The sequence below is a fragment of the Marmota monax genome, unplaced genomic scaffold (assembly GCF_021218885.2).
Source record: "Marmota monax isolate L192 unplaced genomic scaffold, Marmota_monax_Labrador192_F-V1.1 WCK01_AAM20220418_F8-fsc00117, whole genome shotgun sequence".
In the NCBI taxonomy this organism is placed as follows: Eukaryota; Metazoa; Chordata; class Mammalia; order Rodentia; family Sciuridae; genus Marmota; species Marmota monax.
The window spans coordinates 442,530-463,260 of NW_026693023.1; positions in this window are offsets into that span (position 1 = coordinate 442,530).

Consider the following 20,731-nt stretch of genomic DNA (forward strand, 5'->3'; position numbering starts at 1 on the left):
ACTGTTCCATTCTAGATAGTGTTGTTACAATGTTGAAGAGAAAAACATCCTGTTCACATTGAACATCCTGTGAATAAGAAATAAACCATAGAACTTGGGAGAGTTGATTTGTTTTCTCAGCATTGACTAACCTATGCCTTTTTATTTGAGGTCTTACTTCATTTGAACAACATAAAAGTATATTATTTCTTGACTCTGGTACTATTTTTTCTTTCTCTGTGCATCACTATTACCTACCAAACCTCACCACTCTTATCCTCTGAAAAATATCCCCTATTCCAGAGGCATGATCCCTGTATGAGAACTCAGGTTCTTTGTGTTTTTTGTTTGTTTGTTTGTTTTGTTTTGTTTTCTTTGAGACAGGATCTTAGTTGCATAGGTCCCTGCTAAATTGCTGAGGCTGGCCTTGAACTTGTAATCCTTCTGCCTTAGCCTCCCGAGCCCCTGAGATTACAGGTGTAATTGTCTTCTTCTAGCCCTGACCAGTCCAGGGCATCACACACAACCTGGGCCAATGAGTTCTTCTCCATGATTTGGAACCTAAAGAGTCAATTTAGACATTTTTAGTAACTAGACCTCTAGGATATAAAACTAGGAGCTGCCAGCATGTGGAAAAAACAGGCCTACCAAATGATTGAGTAGACACAGGGAAGCAGACCCTACTTCCAGTTGTTTCTGAGACTTAAACTTTTTTTCTTGATGTTTGTTTGTTTTTCTTTTTCTGACTTTTTTTTCCTTAGTGGAGAAAAAGTTCATTTTGGATTATAGTTTCAGAGGTCTCAGTGCATGGTGGGCCAATGGCCTGAGGTGAGGCAGAATATCATGGCAGAAGGGTATGATAAAGGAAAGTTGTGCAGCTCATGGCAGCCAACAAGCAAAGAAAGAAAGTGAGTTAGAGAGAAAGAGCAAGAGAGTGGAATCCCATAGTTTTCTAGGAGCACATGCTAATGACCTCGCTGTAAGGTCCTTCTCCTCCTCCTCCTCCTCCTCCTCCTCCTTCTTCTATATTTTTAGTTGTTGATAGGCCTTTATTTTTTATTTATTTAACATGCAGTTCTAAGAATCGAACTCCGTGCCTCACACATGCTAGGCAAGTGTACTAGCTACCGCTGAGCCCCAGCCCCAGCCCCAAGGCCCTACTTCTTATATGGGATATTCAATATTTTATTAAAATAGGCTTTGGGATAGATGGTGGATGATTTTGTCCAACCATAGGCTCTTCTGAGAGTTCTGAGCACATTTAAGATAGTCCAGGCTAACTATACTAAACACATTTTTACTTCATACATTTTCAACTTACTAGGAGTTTACCAGGTATAATTCCATTGGAAGTTGAGGAGCATCTATAGCTTCTTCCTTCCTATGGCTGAGTTGTACTTCATTGCATGGGTGCATTTTACAGTGTTTATCCATTCGCCAGTTGAAAGACATTTTGGTTGTGTTCAGTCTTATAAAGCCATTAAAAACATGGGGGATGAGAATAGGAAAGACAGTAGAATGAATTGGACATTACTTTCCTATGTTCGTATATGAATATATGACCAGTGTAACTCCACTTCATGTACAACCACAAGAATGGAATACTAATTAGAATAAGGAATACCCATGCATGTATAATATGTCAAAATACACTCTATTGTCATGTATATCTAAAAAATAACAAATAAAATAAATACAATAAAAACTAAGGATAACAAGAAAGAAAAACATTCACATACAGGGTTATATGTAAATACGAGTTTTTATTTCACTTGGGTAAATACCCAGTAAGTAGTGGGATTACTGAGTTGTAAAGTACATTTTTTTGTGTGCCAGGAATTAAACCCAGGAGTGCTTAACCACTGAGCCACATCCCAGCCCTTTTCCATATTTTATTTAGAAAAAGCATCTCGCTGAGTTGCTTAGGGCCTCACTAAATTTCTGAGGCTGGTTTTGAACTCTTGATCCTCCTGTCTTAGCCTCCCAAGCATATGTTACCACATGCAGCTGTAAAGTACATTTTAAGAAATCAAATTGTTTTCCAAATGGCAAAATATGAGAGTTCCATTTGTTCCAAATCCTCATCAGTACTAGGTATTATTAGTGTTTAAAATTTTAGCCATTTGGGCTAGGGGTGTAGCTCAATGGTAGAACTCTTTCCTGGCATGCATGAGGTCTTGAGTTCAGCCTTCAATACTGAGAAAATATATATTTTTAAAAAACTGAAATTTTGTCATTCTGATAGGGAAAAGTGTGACCTCATTTTAATTTTTAATTTATCATAACTAATTATATTGAGCATTTTTTCATGTGTCTAATTGTCTTTCTTAAGACTTCTTAGAGCTGGGAATTGTTCTCAGAGGTAGAGTGCATAGTCAGAATGTGCAAGGCCTTGGATTGGATCTTCTGTAGCCTCCCCCTGTCCCACAAAATCATATATTTCTTCTTTGCTGAAGCACTTGTAAAATCTTTAAAATTGGTTTGTTTTCTTGTTATTGAGCTTTGAATATTCCTAAAGCATTATTTTCTTCAATTTCAAAATAAAAACTGTACTTTTTCAGTTAGACATGTAGTATATAAACTCATTTAAAAAAAAAACTAAGGAACACATAAAATTTTAAAGAAAATAAGAACAAAATTATAAAACTTTGTCTTGATTCTTGTAACCACAAAAGAACAAAACTTTAAGACACCAAGGAACAGAGACTCATCAAAAGCAAGTCTGATACCAAGAACTATTCCAAAGTTACCACACTGCTTCCAGCCCACTACTATAGGTAAGATATCCTCCTGCATATGGACTTCCAAAATGATGTGGCCCACATGGTCTAAGGGCTGGAAACAGACCCACTGCCAAGTTCCACCAGCATGACCAAGACCCTGCTCTGAGATGGAAATGTTGTCTATACATTTTTTTTTTTTTGAGACAGGGTCTTGCTTTGTTGCCTAGGCTGGTCTCCTAGGCTCAAGTAATACCCTTGCTTCAACCTCCCCAGTAGCTGGTACTGTTGGCACATGCCAGGTGTATATACTTTAAAAAAAATTTTTTTTTGGTCGTAGATGAACACCATACCTTTATTTATTTATTTATTTTTATGCGTTGCTGAGGATCTAACCCAGGGTCTTACATATGCTAGGCATGTCACTGAGTACAAACCCAGATGTACACACTCTCTCTTTTTTTAATATTTATCTTTCAGTTATAGTTGTACACAATACCTTTATTTTATTTATTCTTATGTGGTGCTGAGGATCAAACCAGGGCCTCACATGTGCTAGGCAATGCTCTACCACTGAGCCACAACCCCAGCCCTAGATGTATACATTTTTAATATGATCTCTCAGGTAGAAACAATGGCAGCCACCATTCTCTTAGCTTTTATAAGGCTGTGAAATTGTGAAATTTAATTATAATTTTGTTATCTCACACAGATGCTTGGGGAGAGTCCTTCTCTGTTCTCTAAACTATTGAACATAAAGCAAGCACTCTTTCTTCACAAAAGAAGGGCTTCTCAGAGAATTCTACAAATGTTAATGTTGTGGTTTGAATATGAGGTGTCCTCCAAAAGTCCCTGTTACTGTGAGAGTATTTAGAGGTGAAATGATTAATTATTAGAGCTGTAGCATAATCAGTCCATCCTGGTTTGCATGGATTGACTGGGTGGTAGCATAGGCAAGTGGGGTGTGGCTGGATGAGGTGGGTCACTGAGGGCATACTCTGGAAAGCTTCATCTTCCCTGAGGCCGTGTCCCCTCTCTCTCTCTGCTTCCCAGCTGCCATGAACTAAGTAGTTTTCCTCCTCCACACACTTTTGCCACGATATTCTGCCTCACCTTGGACCCAGGGGCAGTCAACCATGAACGGAACCTCTGAAATCATAAGCCAAAATAAACTTGTCCTCCTCTAAATTGCTCTTGTCAGATTAAATTTTCTTGTCACAACAAAAAGCTGACTAACAAAATTCTCTTTCCTTGGTATGTGTGTGTGTGTATGTGTGTGTGAGTGTGCATGTACCTGAGCACACATGCATTTATATATTCCTTAGCTCTACCCACCACAAGAGCTTATAATAATGAATGCACCTAATGCCCAGGTCTTGTTATGGAAATACCATTTTCTGTGGTATCTGGAGTCTACAATATCTTCTTGAACCAGGAAGTAAGGAAATGATCTTAACGATGGGACATATTGAAAGGAAACAGAAGGCAGCTTGAACAGGGTTTCCACAGGGAAGATTTGGTACAATTTGAGTATTAAAATAAACAATGATAATAACATATTACAGAACTAATCCAGCAGTCAAGAAACCCAGGCGTGGAGATTGATCCTCCGGGAGAAAGGGGTTCGTCATGGCGGATGACCTGAAGCATTTCCTGTATAAGAAGTTACCAAGTGGCCAATGATAATGCTCCAGAACATGCTTTGAGACCTGGTTTCTTATCTACTTTTGCCCTTGCTACTGACCAAGGTAGTAAACTTGGGCTTTCAAAAAATAAAAGCATTATATGTTACTATAACTCTTACCAGGTGGTTCAGTTCAATCGTTTACCTTTGGTGGTGAGTTTCATAGCCAGCAGCAATGCCAATACAGGACTAATTGTCAGCCTAGAAAAGGAACTTGCTCCATTATTTGAAGAATTGATAAAAGTTGTGGAAATTTCTTAATGGAAAAATGATTTCTGATGTGTATAAGGTCTTTATTGTAACAATACAATATCAATCCAGCAATCTTTAGAACACAATAATACTTTTATCTATGTACTCGAAAAGGCCCCTTTTCCCTCACCTTATACTAAAGAAAGAGCCTATAATGTATAGACAGATCAATTGTTATATTTACTTGCATAAGGTCTTTTCTTATTTAGTGAGATCTGGGGATACCACAGAAATGGTTCAGTCTATCACAGCTCCCATAGAGTTTGTCCAGTCACCAGATATAAATGAGATTCTATTCAGTGGATCGGAATCAAAATGGTACATTGATCCACTTGAGCCATTATGTGCTCCCTATTGTACAATACTCCCAGGCCTGCAGGAATGCAGCAGACCCTTTTTATTGTGAATAATAATGACATATTTTTCTTTATGTTGTTTTATTTCTTTACATTGATGTGAGGAAGACAAAGTAGCTTAGTAAAAGTAATAAAATCAGTACAATCACTAATGTTCATTTGGGTATATTATTTTGTAGTATAGATGAAGATTACTAATTTCATTCTTCTCAGAGGGTGCTGCTCTTTAATGAAAAGAAAAATTATAGCTTATGGTGTTTTTTTCCTACTTTGCTTTCTATAACCAATCAGTGTTTTAATGTTTGTGTATCTTATAAAATTCAAATGTGATTTGTTATTGAATTCTGTTTCCAGTATCAGTATCTATATAAACATGATAGTATAGTCTTTTTTCATACATGAGTTTAAATAAAATAGTATTTAAAAAAATAATAATAACATATTACATCCCATTGAATAAAAATAAATCTATGACTCTACATCAACATAGACAAATGAAATAGGAAAGACAGTGGAATGAATCGGACATAACTTTCCTATGTTCCTATATGAATATATAACCACTGAAACGCCATATCATGTACAACCACAAAAATGGGATCCTAAAATTAATTAATTAATTTTTAAAAAGAATGAAGTCCTAAGAATAAGTTATATTCCATGTATGTATAATATGCCAAAATACATTCTATTGTCACGTAAAAAGAACGAATAAAAAATACAAAAAAAATAGACAAATGAATAAAAACACTATGAGAAGACCAACTCTTCCCTTAGAGAAGAATGATAATAGGTGTAAAAGAATTGGTAGAGTTTTAAAGATTGCCACTCATCAATTATTATGATAATTCAGACATGAAACATCGACTGATGCTAAACTGGATGGCAAAGGTTCAGTGAGGAACAGGATATTTACACAGACTCCAAGCTTCTCCCCAGAAAGTAGATATCAATTTCAAAAGGAAAAAGAGTTGCTTTGCCATCAGACACTATTAAAATCATTTTGGGACAAACTAACACCATGTGCTACCTATAGGGAATGCAGTAAGAAAAGCTCACAGCCACTTCTGTGATAATCCTGCCAAAAATGCATAGCCTCAACCTAATCATGAGGAAAGAAACATCAGACCAGCCTCACTGAGGAATAGTCTACAAAATAACTAGGTTCTGGACTGAAGGAAACTAAAGAAACATAACAGCTCAGTTCAATGTGTGGCCCTGGATCAGATCCTTTTGCATTTAAGGCTATTATTTAGACAATTGGCAAAACTTAATGGTGTCTCTGGCTGAGGAGTAAATGGGAATTCCTTGTGCTATTCTTGCAATTTTTCTGTAAGTTTGAAATTATTTCAAAGTAAAAAATGAAAAAGAAACAAATCATAATTAGAGAAAAGCTAGAAGAGTGTGTGATTTATATATAGATGAGGGAATAGGACAGAGCACTCAAATAACCTCTTCTTTGTGGCAATTGGATTAAAAAAGCCTTCCAATTAAAGGATAAAAGAGCAAAATCACTGTAAGATATCAATATTTCCTTCATAAACCTATAGTGAAAACATTTCAGCAAATAAAAATTTTATTAATGAGCAAAAATACAACAGAAATAGATCAATCAGAAAAGGAGGCATGCCTACTAATGTCCATCAACTATACATTGAATAGCAAAAATTTTAACTGAATGAAGTCACATACAGTTCAAAATCCAACACAAAACATAGGGCAAAGAGCCAGAGGATATTCTAGGGATGGGTTTTAGTACCTAAATATAACCATCTGGAGCTTTTTTTTGTTTTTTTTAAAGAATCAACCTACTCAGTCTTTTCAAATAAAGGATACACCTTTTAATAGGAAATCTATATTTCAACATAAAGATAGAAGACACACCATGCCCTTAGCTGAGTTAATCTCTAGAGGAATAAAAGCTCTATTTTAGAATCACATGTTGTACTACAGAAACATGACTAATGGCAAATTTGTTTCATGTGATTATTCACATGAAAACATATCCAACAAGGACCTTATGAACTGGCAACTTATATACTAAGTTAAATTTGTACTTCTGTTAAAATAAATATGTGGGGCCTGGGTTGTGGCTCAGTGGTAAAGTGCTTGCCTAGCATGCATGAGGCACTGGGTTTGATCCCCAGCATCACATAAAAATAAACAAATAAAACAAAGGTATTGTGTCCATCTACAACTAAAAAAAAATTAAAATAAATAAATAAATATGTGGGAGCTGGGCGTGGTGACACACACCTGTAATCCTAGCAACTTGGGAGGCTGAGTCAAGTTCACAAGTTTAAAGCCAGCCTCAGCAACTTATTGAGGACATAAGGAACTTAGCAAAACCTTGTCTCAAAATAAAAAAATAAAAAAGGGCTTCGGATGTGGCTCCGTGGTAAAGTACCCCTAGGTATAATACCCAGTGCCAAAAATAAATAAATAAATATTTCTGGGAATTTAACTCAGTGGTAGAGCACTTGTCTGGATTCAATCCCCAGTACTGAATAATAATAATAATAATAATAATAGATTAAATTAAATAAATATGTGTCAGCTGGGTGTGGTGGTAGGTGCCTATTGTCCCAGTAACTTGGTAGCCTGAGGCAAGAGGATTGCTTGATACCAGGAGTTCAAGACAAGCCTGAGAAACCCAGTGAGACCCCATCTCTAATAATAATAACAATAATACTTTTGTGCTCTTGACAGCAGCTCTAAGCAGGAGATAAACTATGATCACTAGCCCTATTTTATTAATGAGGAAACTATATCTAAGCAAAGTAAAGTGCCTTTCCAAAGTTGATACTTACAGGTAGCAGAGCTCCAAATCAACACAGACATCTTATTTCTAAATGCATGGTAATCTTATTTTACCAGATTTATTCAAAAGAACCACAAATCAACATAAGCAGTAACTTTGAGGTCAAATCATTTTTAATGTTGTATATATAGATCAAAAACTCATTCATCCAATAATAGGAAATGTAAAGTACTTGTGTACCTTGTTTCTAAAACATTTAACATTTATTAGACGTATTGATAGGTGCTTAAAATTATATCTATTATGTTACAAAAACTGAAGCATAAACCTTCTTCCATAATCTTCAATAATCTTACTATGTGTTGACTGGCTGTTGTTCTGTTCAGATTAACATTCAAGATGCAAGGAAATTTTTCAGGGAATCAGAACAGGTTGTAACCCAGAATCTGTGACAGCAAGTCTGATTATCTCTGGTCAGCCATAAATTAAGATCAGCACTCATGAAATAAGTTCCAGACAGCTTCAGAAAATAACATTTTCAAAAAATATTTCTACAATGCTTAACTGATGTGGCATCAAACTTGAAAGACAATTCAGTGGATTTGCATCATGGTTAAACAAGAATCATCTAGCCAAGTCTGCCTGTAATGGTTTTCACATGTTTCAAATATGCCATAAGTAGACAAAATGGGAGTGTCAGATGAGACTATGTCACTATTTGGTCTTTAAAAGTCAATGAACATTTCAGCAAAATTCCTATGTTTACTTTCAATTTTTTTTTTCCTAAAAATCACATTGGAATAAAGGCACAGATTGGAGACCGTTATTTTTTTTTAAGTTATTCATTCTCCAAATATTTATTGATGACACACCAGACACACAATCCAAGTGAATATATCATTTTCTTATGTTCATAATAGAAATGAAGTAACTAAGTTTTATTTCATTTTGCTTTTGAGACAGGGCCTTGCCATGCTGCCCATATGGGCCTCTACCTCCTGGGCTCATGGGTTCCTCCTGCCTCAGCCTCCCTAGTAGCTGGGACTAAGATGTGCACTACCTGCCTGGCTAAATTAAGTAAATTTTGGTTAACATGCCAGTGGCAATACAAAACATATTTGCTCATATTTGAAACCCAAAATATTTGTCATTTTAGAATGTTTTTTAGATTAACTAAGGCACGTTCTGAAGTATTCATGTCAAATGCTGTAGGTTTAATTGTCTCCGTTAATTATATCAGAGCCAAGTCAAACACTTGTGAATGTCTACAAAAATAGAGAATGAGCTTGTTATGCTTGGGGAAAAAAAAGATGGAAGAATGAGGTGGAAAAAGGTGATTGAGAGTAGAGAAAGGAAGTGATGGGGAATTGTGTGAAATGAGGATGAAAAACCTAGAGGATCAGAGAACAAAATGTGAACCCAATCACACCACTTTCTTGCTCAACACCCTTCAAATGCAGAGAACAAGAATGCTGGGTTCCCATCTGGGCTCTTACTCTTTCCTGAAGGTATAAGTCCCCTTTCAACACAGAGGGAAAGAATGCCAGACAGCCACTTTCCCAGGATTCACAGCAATGCTGGGTTCCTGTGATCTAGTTCTAGCCAATGAGATATGAGGGATTCTGCTAGAGGTTTCTGGAACAGACTGTTCTCCCTGCTATCAGAGACTCTGCTTACTTTTCCAGGTCAATGAGTATAACTGTGTAAGAAAGCTTGGACTTGCTGTTGCTATTTTAGGATTAAAAGGAGCCATATCATGGGTTAGAAGAATGAAAAGATAAAACAGTGAGCCAAGCCAGGTACTACGTTTCTCATATGAGAAACTGTTTAAAGTTTTTCTTGTTTAAGTCACTAGAAACAAGTTGTCGTAGTTGTTGCTCGTAGCTGAAAGTGTTCTAATAAATACATTAGTACTGTCTTAAGTTGAAGTTCAAGCTATCTATATTTACTAAGGCCTTCAAATCTTAATAATCTTCCCTCTCTTTACTTCTCTAGGCTCATCCATCTCTCATCACTTTTCCATTTTGCATTCTTTTCAGCGTTTACAGTTCACCAGTCAAAAGTCCTTTCTTCATCCTTTTAGGCTAGCTTCTGACCAACTGTCTTCAGTCCCACCACACCTACTCTAACTAGCCACTACTGCTCATCATTTAGGACTCAGTGAGTATCACCTCCTACTGGAAGCCTCTACTGACTTCCAGGACCCAGAATGTGTATTTGCTTTTTTTAAAAAAAAACCCTAGAGCTTTGAACTTCCACAGTTATTGCACATATTTCACTTTAAAAGGTCTGTGCCTCTCTTGTTCATTATTGGATTCTAAGAACTTATTATGGTAGTAAGCAGTCACATCTTGTAGAACACATGAATGATGAGTATATTGGAAGCAAAATAATCTCAAAGGTCAATTAGAAAAAGGCAAACAACTTGTACATGATAAATATGTACAGGTTTTTTTGTCAATTAAAAAATAATTTAAGGGCTGGGGCTGTAGCTCAGTAGTAGAGTGCTTGCCTAGCATGTGTGAGGCACTGAGTTCGATTCTCAGCACCACATAAAAATAAAGATATTGTGTGTCCATCTACAACTAAAAAAATATTTTTAAAAATAATAATAATTTTAAAAACTCCAAAAGGCAAATGTCCCACTAGAAAACTATACAATGATGAGCAATTTTGTTATAAACAGATGAAAAGATGATCAGTCCTGCTAACAACCAAGAAATACAAATTAAAAGAATCACATTGTATCATTTTTCACCAAGAGATTTGCAAAATGAAAAAAAAATTTATCCAGAGAAAGAATGAAAATATTTTCAGGAATGTTGCAATGAAACGGGCACTCTCATTCACTGTAGGGGAGAGTGTAAATTGTATGAACGTATGAACTTTCTAACCATAAACCTCAATGCTTCAATAGTGCTCACTATTTAACCAAGTAATTTCCCTAGAATGCATTCTAAGGAAGTGATCATGCAATTAACAAAGATGTTTGCATAAAGATGTTCATCACAACCCTGCTCAATATTTTAAAAACTTTAACCTAAGTGTCCATCCAAATAGGACTTGTCCCCACACAGTGGAAATCTACATGGCTTTGAAAAAAGGTTGAAAAAATATGGATATCTTCATATGGATAAATATCCATAATATATTTCTAATGGAAAAGTATTTATGTAGCATTAGTACATAATGTTGTTATTTTTAAAAAGTATTAAAATCTGATGAAATCAGATTCAAAACAATTAAATTAGTAAATTGATTGAAACACGCTATTCAAAAAACATATTTGACTAAGATGAATATGGCCAACCACTAGTTTTGTTTGTGATACAGGAAGTTTATTGATGACCATATCTATTACATCTTACATATCCTAAACTGAATTATATCCCCCAAATTGTGTATATTTATAATGTACTACCTGATGTACTGAATTACTAAATCAAGCTTATTAACATATGTACTAAGTCACATATTTATTTGTGGTGAAAACATACAAAAAAATCTATTTTCCTAGCAATGGTGTGTGTGTGTGTGTGTGTGTGTGTGTGTGTGTGTCTGGTACTAGAGCTCGAACACAGAGGTGCTCTATCACTGAGCTACATCTCCAACACTTTTTATTTTATTTTGTAAATTTTGAGATAGGAGCTCACTAAAATGCTGAGGCTGGCCTTCGACTTTAAATATTTTGCCTCAGCCTCCCAAATTGCTGGGATTATATGCATGAATACCCCATCTGGCTAGCAATTTTCAAGTATATAATACGTTGTTACTAACTATAGTCACCCTGTGATATAATAGAGCTCTTGCCTCAGTAGTTTAGCAAGGCCCTTGCTATAAAAAATAAAAATTGAGGATATATTTTGGTGTTAAAGCTCCCCTGGGTTGTACCATTAAAAAAAATAAAAAGTTGTGGCACACTCAGTCCATTGCTCCGTGATATTAGTTGCCATTATTTGTATTAGTGTACTTATTCTCCTTTTACATCTGACTTCTTGGTATGTCTCTTTTCTGGTTACTCTTTCTCCTTATTCTAGGTATAGATATTTCCTAAGATTTTATTCTCTGGCCTCTTATTGTTTAAGCTTACCTGTGATTTCTATTTAGATGGCACTCAATTATATATTTATATATATAAATATATTAATATATCATATTAATATGTTTTATTGACACAATATATATTTTATGTATTTATTGCATATTTACATATAAATGTTATATTTTATGTATAAATTTGTTTATTGTCCTCTATGATTTTTGAGCTACAGACTCTTTTCCTAATTTTACTTTATTTTATTTTTTAAAAATATTTATTTTTTAGTTTTAGGTGAACACAATATCTTTATTTTGTTTCTATGTGGTGCTGAGAATCAAACCCAGTGCCCCACGCATGCTAGGCAAGCATGCTATCATTTTAGCCACATCCCCAGCCCTCTTTTCCTAATTTTAATTGGTACATAATTATAAATATTAGTAAGGTTCACAGTTATATATTTTCACATAAACACAAAATAATTTGCTCAATTTATAGACCCATTTTTCCACTATCAGTGTAATCCTGACAACTAGCAAATCTCATAAAAGCCATGCTGAACTCATTTATCTGTATAACTAGTTTTTCTCCTGACTTCTGCTTTTCTCTTCCTCCCTCCACCACTTTTTCCTCTTTCCTTCCTTCCATTTTTTTTTTTTGGGGGGGGGATGTCATTCATTATTCTGCAAACCTTGAATTCTGGCTGTTAGGTCAGGTCCTAATTCCCCTTTAGCCCTGCATTCAATCTTTTGTCAAATCATATAACTTCTCCCTTGAGAATAACTTTCCTTTCTTCATTGCTCACTCATAGACATTATTATCACTGTTTCCATCTCCTGTCTTGCCTCACTCAAATCTATCTTACAATCCACTGAAGATTTTTTTTCTGAAGTGCAGTACAGTACTTGGTAATGACCAAGTGAAAGTCAGGCACAGTGCTGCATACCTAAAATCCCAACTGCTTGACAGCTGAGGCAAGAAGATCACAATCTCAAAAACAGCCTCAGCAACATAGCAAGATCCTCTCTCAAAATAAAAATAAAAAAGGCTAGGGATGTAGCTCAGTGGCAAAGCACTCTGGGTTCAATCCCCAGTATGGGGAAAAAAGGGGGGGTTGGGGGGAACAGTGGCAAGGGCCTGGTGATATAGTTCAGTGGTAAAGCAACTTGGACACAATCTTCAGAACTGAAAAAAAAAAGAAATGAACTAAGTTTTCTGACTTATCTCCTAACACTAACACTCCCTTATAAGTTCTCTTCATTCTAGACAAGTTAGACTACACTAGACACTTAAAATTTATAAATTTACTATTGATATATGATTAGACTGGTTTTCCAAAAGGCCAAGAGACATTTGCTAATTTATTATCTACCTGGGGTCCAATTTCAAATCATAAATGTTATAAAATTAGTGACATGAGTGTGCCTTGCCAGATGTCCAATAGCCACACCTCATTTTGACTGGGTCTCCCAGTTGTTTTCTACTTATCATCATGTATTCAGCAATTTTTATCAAGGTTCTGAAAGGAGTACATGTATTTTTCAATCCCTCTATACTGTCTTTTAGAGAAAAAGTATATGCTACAAATAGCATTTGTGATTTTGTTGTTTTATAGATCTAATTTATGTCAGGGACTGTTACTTGCTAATCCTTGGAAATGCCCAGTGAGCCAGGTGTGGTGGCTCACACCTGTAGTCCCAGCCACTCAGGAGGCTGAAGCAAGAAAAATTCAAGTTCAAGGCTAGACTCTTCAACTTACTGAGGCCCTAAATACCTTAGTAAGACCCTGTCTAAAAATGGAAAATAAAAAGGGCTGAGGATGTAGCTCAAAAATTGAACCCAGTAGTTAGTGCAAAAAAAAAAAAAAAATGCCCAGTGTCATCTGGTTTCCAAAATCCTGTTTACTTTGTTCCCAGACCCAGTATTTTTTTAAAAATATTTTTTTAGATGTTGATGGACCTTTATTTTATTCATTTATTTATATGTGGTGCTGAGAATCAAACCTAGTGCTTCACACATGCTAGGCAAGTGTTCTACCACTGAGCCACAACCCCTGCCCCCAGTCCCAGTATTTTAATTACTTCTTAGTGCAGAGGTAAATACCCCAAAACTTAATGACTTAAGACAATAACCATTTGTTTGCTCATAAAGGTATATGCAATTTGGACAGGATTCTGAGAAGATAGCTGGTCTCTGTTCCATCGTTCCAGCTACAATGTCTAAACATGGAGGACTTGCCCCCAAAACAGCAGACTCACAAAGCTGGTTGTAGCACTGGCTGTTGACAGGGGGCTCAGATGAAGCTCTAAAAGACAGGGATAGGGTTTAAATTTCCTTCATGCAGGCCTCTCCAGATGCATGCCTGGGCTTTCCATTACATGGAGACTGGGTTCCAAGAGGGAGAAAATAGAAGCTGCCAGGATTATAGAATGCCTGTGTTCAGAATTCCCAGATTGTCACTTCCTCTGCATTCTGTTGGTCAAAGAAATTATAGGCTCAGCTCAGAATCTAGGGGAAGACATAAGGGTCGGGGGCATAGCTCAGTGGTAGAACACTTGCCTAGCATGCTCAAGGCTTTGGTTTCAATCCCCAACACTGTTAGAGAAAAAGGGAAGGGGCGGGGGGACACATAAGCACTATCTCTTTTTTTTTTTTAATTTTAATATTTATTTTTTAGTTTTTGGCGGACACAACATCTTTGTTTTGTATGTGGTGCTGAGGATCGAACCTGGGCCGCACGCATGCCAGTCCAGCGCGCTACCGCTTGAGCCACATCCCCAGCCCCTAAGCACTATCTCTTGATGATAGGAATGGCTGCATGTTAAAAAAAAAAAAAGAAAAGAAAAAGGGAAATTATTTGGAGTTGTGTTGGAAGACTAGCCTACACGTATGCCAGGCACAGTGGTGCATGCAGTGACACAGAAGCCTGAGGCAGGAGGATAACAAGTTTGAGCCTAAGAAACTTAGTGAGACCCTATCTCAAAATAAAAAGTAAAAAGTGCTGGGGATATAGCTCAGTGGAAAAGTGCCACTGGGTTCAATCTCTAGTACCAAAAAAAAAAGAAAAAGAAAAATATACTTATTTCTTCCACTAAGATAACAGACTACCTCATCCTATTATAATCAGTTTATAGAGTAGGACAGGGGTGAGCAAAACACAGTCTAATGACCAACTCTGACCTGTGGTCTATTTTCATATTTCCTAAGATAAAAATGGCTTTTGTTTTTAAAGGATTATAAAAAGTAAGAAGACTACATAGTAGGAATCATATGTATGACCTGCGAAACCTAAAATTACTCACTATCTGGCCTTATACAGAAAATGTTTGCTAACCTCTGTTCTAGGATATCATCATCTAAGGTCCAGGAATAGACAGAGCTCCTTAGGTGCAGTTCCTTGACTGTGAGTCCTCAGACATAGTTCTATGAACCATGAACTCATAGAAGTGTTCTAGATGTAGGAGCACAAGGATCCATATTTGATCAGATTATTTAATCTGGAGACCAGTGAAATAAAAGATGAAGTATCTGGTTGCCATACCACCAACACCTAACATAAGGTAGGGATAGAAAACCTCCAGTAGACACTTCCATTTGAAAAAGAGAGAAAAGGGGAGAGACATGACAGAAATTGGTCCACAGCAATTCTGTAATTTGGGTACTCCCTTAATTAGGCCCACTCCTCCTCTTTAGAATGAGTCTCAGACGTTCTTGGCTCCATCTTCTGAGCTATCTTTCCTTTTGGAAATAACCAATAATCTTAAATAAGTAGCTTCTTCAGCCTACTTCCTGCCTGTAAAGTTGAAAGCTCATAAGCTTCTTTTCATTATAAACAGTCTGTATTTCAGTGCAAGCTAATAGAGATCCTTAAAAAACCATAGGTGTCTTATAATTCAAGTTATATTATCTCCCTTAGAAAAAAACCCATACTCATATTTCTTTCCAAGATAGACCCTTTCTCTACCTTGGGCTAGTGTGACATTGATATAAGGCAACTCCCTTCAGATTTTTAGAAGCCCTATTGTCTAGTTGAGGTAATCTATGAGACATCATCATGGAATCTATGAGACATTGTCATATGCTGCATGCAATTTGGACAGGATTCTGAGAAGATAGCTGGTCAACTAAGACAGTTACAGACAGGCTATGATCTTATATGTTGTCAATGATGGACAACATATAAGATCATAGCCTGTCTGTAACTGTCTTAGTTTGTGTAAGTATGCTCTTTGATTCTGCACAATGACAAGATCACCTAATAATGTACCAGAAATGTATTCTTATCCTCAAGTGACTTGTGACTACCACCTTAAACATTTTGAAGTACAAACTTATGTATTGCTTGCACAATGAATTACTCCAAAACTTAACAACTTTAAAAGAACTGCTACTATTTCCATTTCTGTTGGTTAGGAGTCCAGGCTTGACTTAGCTGAATATCTTTGCCTCAAGATTTCTCAATGGCTAAAATCCAGGTGTCAGCCAGGGCTTTGATCTTATTTTAGTTATTCATTCCACCACTAGTCCCTCCCAATTCATGTCCTTCTCACAAACAAAATACATTCATTTCATCCCCCAAATCTTACTTAACTCATTCTAGTTCCAACTCTAAAGTCCAAGTTCTCATGTACATATCATCTAATCAGATATGGGTGAAACTCAAGGTACAATTTACCCTGAGGCAAAATCCCTCTCTACCTGTGAACCTATGAAATCAGTAAATTGTGTACTTTTAAAATACTGTAATAGGATGGGCATAGGATAGATATTTTTATTCCAAATGGGATAAAGGCAGTGTTGGATCCCAAGTAAGTTCAAAACTTAACAGGACAAATACCATAAGGTTTTAAGGCTCAAGAATAATCCTATTCTGTTTGATGCTCTGCCCTACTGACCAGAGAGGTGGTATCCTGCCTTCGGGATCCACCAGGGTCCAACTTTGTGGTGGATCCTGCCCCTTCAACCCTATGGAGTACCACTATGCAAAAGGCTTACTACATAGTGGTCCTGCCCACAGTGGAGACAGCTTTGTCCTTCAGTCCATGCACGCTGGGTCTGTGGTGGGAATAGCAGCTCTGATGATCTTTGAATCTCCATTAGGGTCCTTTTCGCTTTTTTTGAAAAATAATGCCTTCTTTCAGTCCATCCCATTTTCTTTATTTCCTTTAGTCCTCACCGGCTGTGTTTCTGTTATTATATTCCCAAGGCTTCTTTTGAGATAGCTGATTGGGTCTATGGTTCTCACCCACACTAATCTTATCAAATGGTACATCTGTCACATCCTTGGTGTTCTTTTATGAACTTCTCTTTCTCATTTTTTTCAGAATGTGGAAAATCTGAGAATTTTCCAAAATTTTTAAGTTGAATTTCCTTTTTTCTTAACAATTCCTTTCTTGATTTATTTCTTACCTCTCATATTTCATTTTATAAGCAGTGGGAAGGCACCAAGCTACTCCTTCAACACATTTCTTACTTCTTTCTTTTCTTTTTGGTAGTGCTGGGGATCAAACTCAGGGCCTCACACAGGCTAGGCAAGTACTCTATCACCGAGTTACACTTCCAGCCCCCAGTCTCATTCCCTGGAAGTTCTACCTTCCACAAAAAAATTAGAACACGAACACAATTCAGTCAAACTCGTTGTCATTTTATAACACAGATTTCCCTTCCACTAGTTTCCAATACCATCTTCAAAAAAGCTTCCTCGTTTCTATATGAGACCTTATTAGAATGCTCTTAGTGTTCATATTTCTACCAATATCCTGTTCATGATTACTTATATATTCTGTAAGATGATAATGGAAGTTTTCTTTATAGCTTTCCCAATTACTATCTTAACACAGACCATAATATCATAAATGATAGGCTGAATGGTTTAAACTATTTCTCACAGCTATTGAGGCTAGGAAATCCAACATCAAGGTGCCATATAATGTGGTTCCTGATGAGGGCCATCTTCCTGGCTTGTACAGGGACTCCTTCTCATATGTGCTCATAAGACAGGGGGTGGGGTGAAGATTTGATCTTTTTATCTTCTTATAAGAGCACTAACTCCATCATGGGGATGCCCCCTCATGACCTCATTTAAACCTAATTACTTCCCAAAGACCTTATCTCCTAATACCTAATAATATGAATTTGGGGGGAACACAAACGTTCTGTCCAAAACAAGTTTCAGCTACAGACTCCATTTACGGAGAATCAATGTCTAAGTTTACTCTTGTGGTGGTTGGCAGAATTCAGCTTCTCCTGGATTATTGGGCTGAAAGCCAGTTTCCTGGCTCTTGGGCAGAAGCCTCCATGGTTCCTTAGCACATGTACCTGTCCACATACTGACATTCCTGTTGTGGCAGGGGCTTCTACCAAAAGCAGCAAATGAGAAAGTAAGGAAGGAGAAGTAGAACGTGAGCCTCAGTCTTTCCCCCTCCATCCATCATTTTGCCATGCTGTACTCATTATAAGGAAACCTATTGGTCCAGCCCAATTTGAGGGGTGGAGACTACACAAAGTCTTGGAGAGCACACAAAGGCGTGAATACCAGGAGGCGGCTGGGGACCACTGTCAAGACTACCTACCCCAGGGTCTTGGAGCACTGTCCTTGTCCTGAACTTTACCTGCAGCCATGTTTTCCTGGTACTATCCTGGATTTTACATTGACCCTAGACCATTTATTATTTTGAGAGTTCTATCTCTGAAGAAGCTAGGAATGAGAAGAACATTTTCTTTCAAATCCCACAAGTCCTGGCTTCATTTGTTTCTTCTAAATTCTGATGGAAAGCTGAACAGGTTCTTTTTTAGCTCACTTAACTTCTTTTGTACCTTATCATAAACATCTAAAAGAAAACATTCTACCCTTTCAACATTCTATCCAGAAATATACATAGTCAGGTCCACATGTTCTTTAGGTATCTTTTCTATCTTTTATGTGACTGCAGACTAATGTGGATAATTTTTCTTCTAACATATAAATTGGGTCCAGCCTACAATAACAATATTCTCACTGTATTTTTTTTTTTCAGTACTGGGAATTGAACACAGGGCTTCGTGCATGCTAGGCAAGTGCTCTACCACTGACCTATATATACAGCTCTTTTTATTCTGAAACAGGGTCTCACTAATTTTCCCAGGCTGTCCTTGAACTTCTTAGCCTCTTGCCTCAGCTTTCCCAGTATCTGAGATTTCAGGCATGTGCACCACACCTGACCTCACTACCCGTTAATTATGTTCTTAACTAAGCAGACCCCCCAAAGTTCTTCTAGCTTCTATCCTCTACCTGAACCCAAAGTCAGTGTCATGTGTCTTAGGTTTCTATTATAGCAGGATCCCTCTATGGTATGCAATTATGTTTCAGTTATACATTGAGGGCCCTAAATTTTAGTGGCTGAAAACAATATTCACTTTTTTACCAACAATTTTGTAATGTGGACAGCGTTTGCTGAAGAAAGCTCATCTCTCTTCCACATGAGCTGGGGCAGCTCAACTAGGGCTGGAGTATCTACTTTCAAGACAGTTCATTCACAAGGCTGGCAAATTGGTACTGGTTGTCTGCTGAGAGCCCAGCTCAGGGGGTAGGCCAGCAACCTGGACTCTCCTCCAGGACAGCCTTTGCATGTGGCTGCATGGACTTCCTCAAATGATCACTGGGAAGTGAGTGGATCTCAGAACTATTAAGGAGGTAAAAATCAGGGGGAAGTTGTGCTCCATTTGTGTACAATGTGTCAAAATGCATTCTACTGTCATGTATAACTAATTAGAACAAATTAAAAGTAAAAATTAAAATAAATCAGGGGGATGTTGCACAACTGTGTGAATATACTTAACACTACTGAAATGTGTACTTAAAATAGTTAAGACAGTAAATTTTATATTATGTATCTTTTGCTACTAAGAGAGAAAAAAAACCAAGAACATAAATATATAAGAACAGGGAAGATGATGGCCTGGAGGAGGATGGCAGCAGGGTGAGGGAGAGAGGGTTATCAAGTATGACAGACAGCAGTAAAACAGCCTTTGGCCTCAAGAACTTCCTTGGCTCTGTGGAAGATTTTAACAATCACAACACATGGTAGACACTGCAGCTTTCTGTTGCAAAGCTAGCATAGGTCTAGAGCCCATGCCATGCAAATAGCCTCAAAATAGATCTTTAATGTCTGCAATTCCCAGAGACAAACATTTAAGACATAATTATAGGTTTGGATTTCTTAAAGCAAGCCTCAAAAGGAACACTGCCAGAGAAACAGTGATGAGTCATAAAAACTACAGGTGCATACAATATTTCCTTTTCAATCTGGCATGTTACCTTGTAGGCCAGACAGAAATATGGTAGGGCAGTGGACAGGGGAGAAGGCAGATGTCTCTTGGTCATTAGCCCAATTTTTCCAGGATATAACATCCCTTTGTTATCTTATAATTCTTAGTAGGTCTGGAAACTATCGCTACCAAGTGATCTTACTTTTGAAACTTTCTTTGAAGTAGTAAACAAGTCATAAAGATCATTTATAACCTGATTGAACGAACATCCTCCCTCCTCCCTCCCTCCCTCCCTCTCTCTCTCTCTCTCCCTTCTGTTATAAAGTTTTATAAATAGTGGAAGTCTGTTTATAGATTTTCCTTGGGTTTTGTTGATAATACGTTACTGATTTTTCTTCCAAACAAGTCTAAACCATTCTTCATGGAAAGGACAGCAAACAGAAATCCCTTTCCTCCTGCCATGTTATCCCATTCTTCTCCGCTTTCCTGCAAACACCCTGCATTTCCCCTTCCCAGTGACTATATAAATTTTAGGTATCCTGTTGTCTTCTCAACTCTGTTGCTTGTTGTGTCAAGGCCATGGTGTGATTTTACCTTTTATTTGTTGAAATCTCATTAGTTGTTCCACTCTGCACAAAGTTTTTATCTAGGTCCTACCCCTCACAAAATAAATAAAGACTGAATAAAGACTCATGC